This window comes from Staurois parvus, unplaced genomic scaffold (assembly GCF_062004578.1).
Source record: "Staurois parvus isolate SC_StPar_1 unplaced genomic scaffold, SC_StPar_1.0 ptg001110l, whole genome shotgun sequence".
Classification (NCBI taxonomy): Eukaryota; Metazoa; Chordata; class Amphibia; order Anura; family Ranidae; genus Staurois; species Staurois parvus.
Window position 1 is genome coordinate 769059 of NW_028318906.1, and position 7800 is coordinate 776858.

The 7800-nt window shown below is 49.1% G+C and overlaps 2 pseudogenes; one reads left to right on the forward strand and one right to left on the reverse strand.

The window, feature by feature from the left end:
• Positions 1-346: 346 nt before the first annotated feature.
• LOC149440208 (U2 spliceosomal RNA) lies at positions 347-462 on the reverse strand (annotated as a pseudogene).
• A 6236-nt stretch (positions 463-6698) lies between these two features.
• Positions 6699-6815, forward strand: LOC149440209 (U2 spliceosomal RNA; annotated as a pseudogene).
• Positions 6816-7800: the final 985 nt, after the last annotated feature.

Sequence of the window (7800 nt, forward strand, 5' to 3'; positions counted from 1 at the left end):
TGCACAGACCAGGCCCTGAGGCCTGTAGCAAAAATTGCCCTGGTCCTTAGGGCGCTGTGCAAAAAGAAGTGAAAAACAGTGGCCATGTGTCATCTTCACACCGTGGGGTCCCACACCCAAGTGTTACTAGTGACACCCCTGAGAGCGTCTTCCCCAGGGGGCACTGAGTTTGCGGACTTTTTGCGTCCCCAGCCCCAGGCCAGACCAAGGTACATCCGTCCGAATCAGGAGGTACTGGGTCTTTCCAGCTTCACCAGAGGAATTACTCCCAAGGCCCCAGAGCTCATCATGGCGCTCCCTGGTTTCTGTCCCTCCGGTTCAGCCTTCCGGACCCCCATCATACCAGTGAGGGTACTATACAACAACCATCCCCGCAAAGCTAGAATGGTCGGGAGCACCCCCACTGGACACTGATAAGAACAGATTCTACACTTGATCTTAGCCAAAAGGCCAAGAAGCGATTTCTGAAGGCACCAGTCCCGATCGGCCTTTGGGTGTTTTCCTTCGGGTTCACCCCATGCTGCTATTGGTCAGGACGCTGCCGGAGGTTAGTGAGAGTGATCCCTTACCACGTCCGTGGTAAGTTAGGGCAGAAGAATTGGGTCTGGCATGCCAGATGCTCCTAACACGCTGAGGCTGGTCGTGACCGAGCAGAAGCGCTCTGAAGTTGGTCTGCATTTCGTGCAGAAGGTGATCGAGGAGCTTTTTGGAATGGCGCGAGATTTTTTTGCGTGCAGTGTTTCCCGGTGAATGGATTCTTTTATGTAACTTTCTGGAAGGAGGACCTGCAGACATGTTTGCTTCGGAAAAGTGAGAAGGAAGGGGACCCGCTGCTGGAAGGCATTACGTTTAGGTGCAGCGAGAGTAAGTAGCGGGTCCCGGTAACTGTACACATGTACAACCCATTTGTGCGGAATGAGGAAGTTCGGGCCTTTATATTGCGATGTGTCTCCTGGCACAAAGATGACCAATGTATTTAGTACATTCAATGGCCACAGGTGGTTCTGGGCGCAATTGAAGGCTGACCTAGGTGGGGTTGGGGGGGGGGGGGGGGTGAGGCACCCCCCGCAGGCATTCTCGATAGGGAGCAACCGTGGCTATTTATGGTTCCCCGGTCAGCCTGAATTCTGTAGGACCTGCTTTGTCTTCAGGCACACTAAGGAGGCATGCACAATCGAGCAGGTTTGCCGAAACTGCTATAAAGCAGGGCATAGGATGGCGGAGTGCCCTGAGGGGCGGCAAGTCTCACCTTGCGAGACAGTGCCCTAAAGTGGCACAAGAAAGGGCGGAAAGCTCCGGTGCAGATGGCGGTGTCAGTGAGACCTTTGGAGCACAGCAGGCACAGATCTCATATGCCGACGTGGCAAGGGGTGTGGTCCCCAGGGTGAGTACCCCTGTTGCGGAAGTTGCCTCTCTGGATCCTCCCAAGGAAGGGACCAGAGAAGAGGGGATGTGTCCCTGAAACTCTGCTTGCAGAGGGAGAGGAGGCGGTAGGCCACGTGGAGGAGATGGACCAGACTGCGTCTCTGAAGAGGAAGAGTCCTGAGTCCCCTTCCCTCGAGGAGTTTCCGAGCAGTGTGGAGCCTGAAAGTGTTGAGCAGGCTGAGGAGTCTGATACATCTGTCCAGTCCTTCGCCAGTTCAGGCCAGGTGGAGAATTTCCAGGAGGTCACGGGATTCAAAAAACCGGCCAAAGCAAAGGCAAAAAAGCCTGAAACCGCCATGAGGGGGGTAAAATCAGAGGAACCTCCCCAGACAAGTGAAAGGACAAGGTCCAGAGGAAGAGTGCCCTGAGAGATGACAGCTATGCCTTTTGAACATGCCTAATTTTGATGGTGCGGCTGAGGGTTTGCTCACTAAACGTGAGAAGCATACGTTCAGCCTATAGAAGGGCTGCTGTGTTGGTGGCTAAGATGGTGGGAGAAGAGCAAGCATGTGCTGTGCCTGGAAGAATGATCGCTTCTCGGGACACACACCCCTGTCGGAGCTGCGCGACAAGACTGGAACACTCCAGAAGGGAAGGAGGCCGTGATGGAAGTGGTCAGCGACTACTACACCGACCTCTACTCCCCCAAAGAAACAAACACGTCAGCAGCCGACAGATTCTTGTCAGGTATCACTAACACTATTGATCCTGCAGGTTTGTCGGCCACCAATGCCCCCTTGACGTTGGAGGAGCTGCACTCTGCCGCTAAATCCTTTAGGCGGGGCAGGACCCTGGGCTGCGACGGTCTCCCAGCAGAGCTCTATGTAGCGCTGTGGGACCTCGTAGGCCCGGACCTGCTCGAGCTGTACGAGGAGATGGTGGTGGAGGGCAGGATGCCTCCTTCGTTGAGGGAGGGGATGATCACGATCTTGTACAAGCGTAAGGGGGAGAGATGTGACTTGAAAAATTGGCGTCCCATCTCTCTCCTGAACGTGGACTACAAGATCCTCGCCAAAGTCCTGGCTAACAGGCTAAAGGCCGTCATCGGACAGATCATCCACCCGGATCAGACTTGCGGCATTCCTGGCCGCAGGATTGCGGACAGCCTAGCGCTCGTCCGGGGCACGGTCCAATACATCAAGGACCACCGTGTGCACGTGGCCCTGGTCAGTCTTGATCAGGAAAAGGTTTTGACCGTGTCTCCCATGGGTTTATGTGCAGAGCCCTGCGCAGGTTTGGTCTCGGGGAAATGTTTTGTTCATATGTTGACATCATGTATAATGACATTTGTAGTTCGGTGCAGGTGAACGGCTGGAAAACTGACCCCTTCCCGGTCCTCTCCGGGGTCAGACAAGGCTGCCCTCTTTCACCTCTGCTTTTTGTTTGCTGTATAGAGCTCTTCGCCGAATGCATCAGACGGAATCCAGAGATCGGGAGAATCACCGCGCCGGGACCAGACAGAAGGGAAGTGAAGTGCTCGCTCTACATGGACGACGTGACTGTGTTCTGTGCCAACCAGCGCTCCATCGACCTGCTCGTCCAGACCTGCGAGGACTTCGGCCAAGCTTTGGGGGCAAAAGTCAACTGCGGGAAGTTGGAAGTCATGCTCTTCGGAAAGTGGTTCATGCCCTTTGGCATCAAGACAGACTTCATGAAAATCCTGGGAGTTTGGTTTGGTGCCGAGGGCGCAGCCCTGAAGTCTTGGGAGGAGAGACTGGCAAAGATGCGACAAAAATTTGGACTTTGGAGCCTCAGAGACCTCACCATCGAAGGGAAGACACTGGTACTTTGCAGCGAGATTCTCCCTGTGTTGCAGTACCTCGCCCAGGCCTGGCCCCCTCGGGTCAACACCTGTAAGGCCATCACCAGGGCGGTGTTTCACTTCATCTGGGGCTCCAAGATGGACAGAGTGAAGCAGGCAGTCATGTTCAAGGAACCCCTCAAGGGCGGTAAGGGCGTGCCCGACATCGCCACCCAACTGAGAATGTTCTTTGCCTGCAACTGCATCCGCAGAACTTTGCCCAAAAGGATTATGGACTCTGGCGGGAACCCAATGTCACGCTTCTTCCTGTTGCCTCTCTGGAGGTCCCTCGGATGGGACAATTGGGACAGTTCCATCCCCTACAACTGGGACACTCCTTGGTACTACCTGGATACCTTCAAGTTTATCAAGGAGCAGGGGCTACAGGGAGTCAAGCCTGACTTGTGAAAACCGAAGATAATCTACAAGCTCATCAGAGCAAGCGACATTTTGGAGTCTGTTCCAGGCCTGCCTTCAGACACCTGCAAGGTGGTCTGGAGGAATGTTTCTTCAAACATCCTCACCAACAGGCACAAGGACCTGGCATGGATGGCAATCCAAGGGGGGTTGCCTCTCAGGACATTTATGCATGCCAGGAACCTGAGCAGATACAGACACTGCCCCTTCTGCATCATCCACGAGGAAACGTCTCATCACGTTTTCTGGGAGCGCTCTTTTGCTCAGGACCTGTTGAGGGCCCTGGAACCTAAACTTAAGGCCTTTGTACCACAGACAGCCATCACACACTTTGGGGTGTTGAATGGACTTTTCTGTGGAACTTTTTCTCTGGAGGACATTGACAGCGCCTGGCGGGTGCTGTGTTGTTTTAAGGACGCTTTATGGTGCGCCAGGAAGCGCCTCATCCACCAGCGGGAGAGGATGTCCATTGTGGACTGCCGCAGACTGATCCTCAGTCTGCTCAGAGACTATACCTTGATGGACTTTGAGGAAGAGGACGTCTGAAGATCTCCCCTACTCCCCCTTGCGTGTCTTTGTCCCTTCAATAAAGCTTCGGGCCTGTGTCCCCTTCTTTTTCCCCTTCCCCCCCACACACCCGATGCTTATTTTAAAGTGTAACATCCATATTTTGCATGACTCTGTAATGGTAGGAAATGTCATTTGTTTTAGGATGCTATGGTCTCGGGGTAAGCGGCGTTATGCATGACGTGATGGTCTGGGGATTCGTCCGCCACGCACATCACGTCAGGCATCATACCGCTGAGTGAATGTATTTATTGAATGTATTTATCGTATGCTTGGAACTATATTGCAATGTGGTGCGCTGCGTCGCAGTATAGGGTGAGATGTACCCCGAGAACAAGTATCATGTTTTTTTATACTTATGTAATAAAGTATCTTTTTCAATCAAAAAAAGATTGCTGAGAGTTTGATTGGTTTGAGAGATGGTTTGTGGTATAGTAAAGAGAGAAAGCAGTGTTGGCAGTGGATTTTGAGAAAGCGTATGATAGAGTATCGCATGAGTTTGTTTAGTGTGTTAAGCAAAATGGGGGTGGCTGATGGGATGGATGAAGTGTTTATATAAAGAAATGATAAGTAGAGTACAGGTGAATGGTTGGTTGACAGAGGAAGTGGATATAAAAGCAGGTGTAAGGCAGGGGTGTCCTCTGTCGTGTTCGTGTGTGTGTTTGAGCCGTTGTTGCGAATGTTGATGAAAGATAAATTTCTAAGGGGTGTAGAAATACCTGGGAGTGGTGGAAGGAGTTTAAATGTAATAGGATATATGGATGATGTTACAGTTGTGTGTAGAAGTATAGCTGGTTTAAGGAGGGTAAAATTGTTAATGGGAAATTTTTGTTCAGTAAGTGGTTTTGGGATAAATATGCAAAAGAGTGAGTGTACGTTTTTTGGGGAATGGAATGATAAAGAGGAATGTGGATGGAAGGGAAGTGTAAAAAAATTCTGGGTGTGAAATTCGATGTGGACTTGTATGGTAGAGAAAGTTGGGAAGAGGTGTATGAGAAAGTAAAGAAAAAAAATAGGATTCTGGTCCTTAAGGACTTTATTATTAAGGATTTCCCCTCCATTGTTAAAGGCGGTTATATTGCCAATATTATTGTATTTATATGCTGTATTTCCTGCTCCTGACAGAGTTTTGAAAAAAAATAATAGAGTGCTTTTCGTTCGTATGGTCATCGAGAAGGTGGTGAAAGTGAAGGCGAATGGAGGAAAAGGTGTGATGAATATTGAAAGATGTTTGGCTGTAAAATATGTGAGTATGTGAATACGGATAAGTGGGAAAGAGAGTTTGGCAGGTTGCATGTTGAGATATGCAAGTGGGAGTGTACTAAGAAAATATAAGTTGTATGAGAGTGATTTGAGGAAGCCGGTAAGTTTTGGTGCGCCATGGTTTTATGTGAGAATTGAATGATGTATGAGGAGGTATGAATTGCAAGGGGTGGTGAAAGTAGTATGGTGTGAAAGTAGGAAGGTAATGAAAATTTTGGAAGGAATGGAGGTGATAGGGAGACTGAATGAAATACAAAGTAGGAAGGTATGGAAGAATGTGAGTAATAAGGAGCTTGTGGACAGAAAGATGTTGCATGGATGATTGTTCACAGATGTATGCCGACGAGAGAGTTTCAGAGGAGAAGGATGGTTGATAGTGAGATATGTCCGAGGGAGGGGTGTAGATGTGTAGAGAATGTGGAGCATGTGTTCTGGGAATGTGGATATGCAAAAGAAGTGTGGAAATGTTTGTTAAAGATGGTGAAAGGTTTGTCTGGGGTGGAAAGGATGTCTGTTGAGATTGTGAAATTTGGATTGTGTAAAGTGGGAAAGGTGGAGGATCAAGTGCTGTGGATGTTAGTAAACTGTGTGAAAGAGAGTTTGTGGGATGTGTGAAACATATTAATTTTCAGAAAAGAAGACCTGAGTGCGAGGGAGTACAAGTCCATGATCCGTGGAAGGCTCTACCTATACGCATACTGTGACTGTAAAAAATTAGGTTTGGAGGAAGCACAAAAAATCTGGAAATTAAGTAGGTGGAGTGGGTGATGGGACGCATAAATAATGAAGGGGGTGTGGGATTATGTATATTAAGGTAAGGGGTGGTGGTGGTTGGAAAAGGTTTTTGTTGGTTTTCTTCTTATGAAGGGAGGTTAAAGATTTTGAGGTTTTGTGTGATATTGCTATGAAGGAAGGGGGGAGGTATAAAGGGGTTTGTGCATTTTTTGTGTGATATTAATCTGTTTTTTATTTTTTCAGAATGAAAACCAGTGAAGGGAAAGCAGTGTGATTTATTGTCTAGATGAAGGGAAAGGAATCGAGGGAGAGTCTATGTGTTTTTTGTGGGAAGGGGGATATTTTGTGTTATTTTGGAAGTGTGAATTTTGTATTTTTACTGTGTTGATGAAAAATGTATTTTATATTTATGTATGTAAATAATTTTTGACGTTTTAAATAAAAGAATTAAAAAAAAATTTGTGCGGACTGATCGTTCTCTGAGAGAACAATCGCTTCTCGGCCTTTTGGCTAAGATCAAGTGTAGTATCTGTTCTTATCAGTGTCCAGTAGGGGTGCTGCACCATCATTCCTGCTTGCAGGGATGATTGGTTGTATAGTACCCCTGCTGGTAGGATGGGGGTCCTGATGGTTAGTACAGGCTGGAACAGAAACCAAGGCACCCACAGGCTGTTGGAGCCCAGGAGTAATTCCCCCTGGAAAACCTGAGGGGCCCAGTTCTTCCTGGTTTGAATGGATCTACCTTGTCTGACCAGGGAGGCAGAAAGTCCGCAGAACCATGCCCCCTGAGAGTGGTCGCCTCAGGCGTGCCCCTAGTAACACTTGGGGGTGGGATCCCAATGTGTGAAAAGGCACATGGTCACTGTTCTAAACACTTTTCCTGCACTGCGCCTTTTAGTGCTAGGCCTTTTGGCTAAGTCCAGGGCAATTTTTATGCTATGGGCCTCAGGGCCTAGCCAGTGCACAATTGCACGGCCACTTTATTTTTACTTATTTCGATTATTTTTTCTCCCACGTTTTGTCACTTTTCACTTGTGTGCGTTTTTTTCCTCATGGATTGTAAGGTGTGGGTCCTTGGGCCTAAACCTGAAGTCTAGGGGGAGGATGTGTGGTCTTTTGGTTCCTTCCTCCCCTGTCCCTAGGGTGGCTTCTCTTCGGGAGAGCCCCCTTACCAAGTACTTGGTGGCTGGTTTAGGCTGGCCACAAGGAAAGGGGTCCGCCAGGCCTTTTGGCTAGGTGGACCACATGGAAACCTTAGTCTCTGTCAGGAGCTTCGTGTCCCGGGGGATCAGGGTAGAGGTCCTACCCCTTCGGGGGGGGGGTGGACAAAGCACACCCGTAAGTGCACTTTTTTGTGTTAGTTTTGCACTAGCACGTTTTTTGTCTTTCGCATGTCCGCGGACTTAAAAAAAAAAAAAATCATTCTCTGAGAGCTCCCTGGGATTCCCCTTGTGGGGCCCCCCGGTTGTAGTGGGAAGTACTTTTGTACCAAAAAATGGTGACCCGAGGATTGCGGGATTCGTTGCGTTTTACGGTGAAGCCGGTATATAAGGAGGAAGTTACCCCTAGGCCAAGAGATTCCAGCAAAAGAT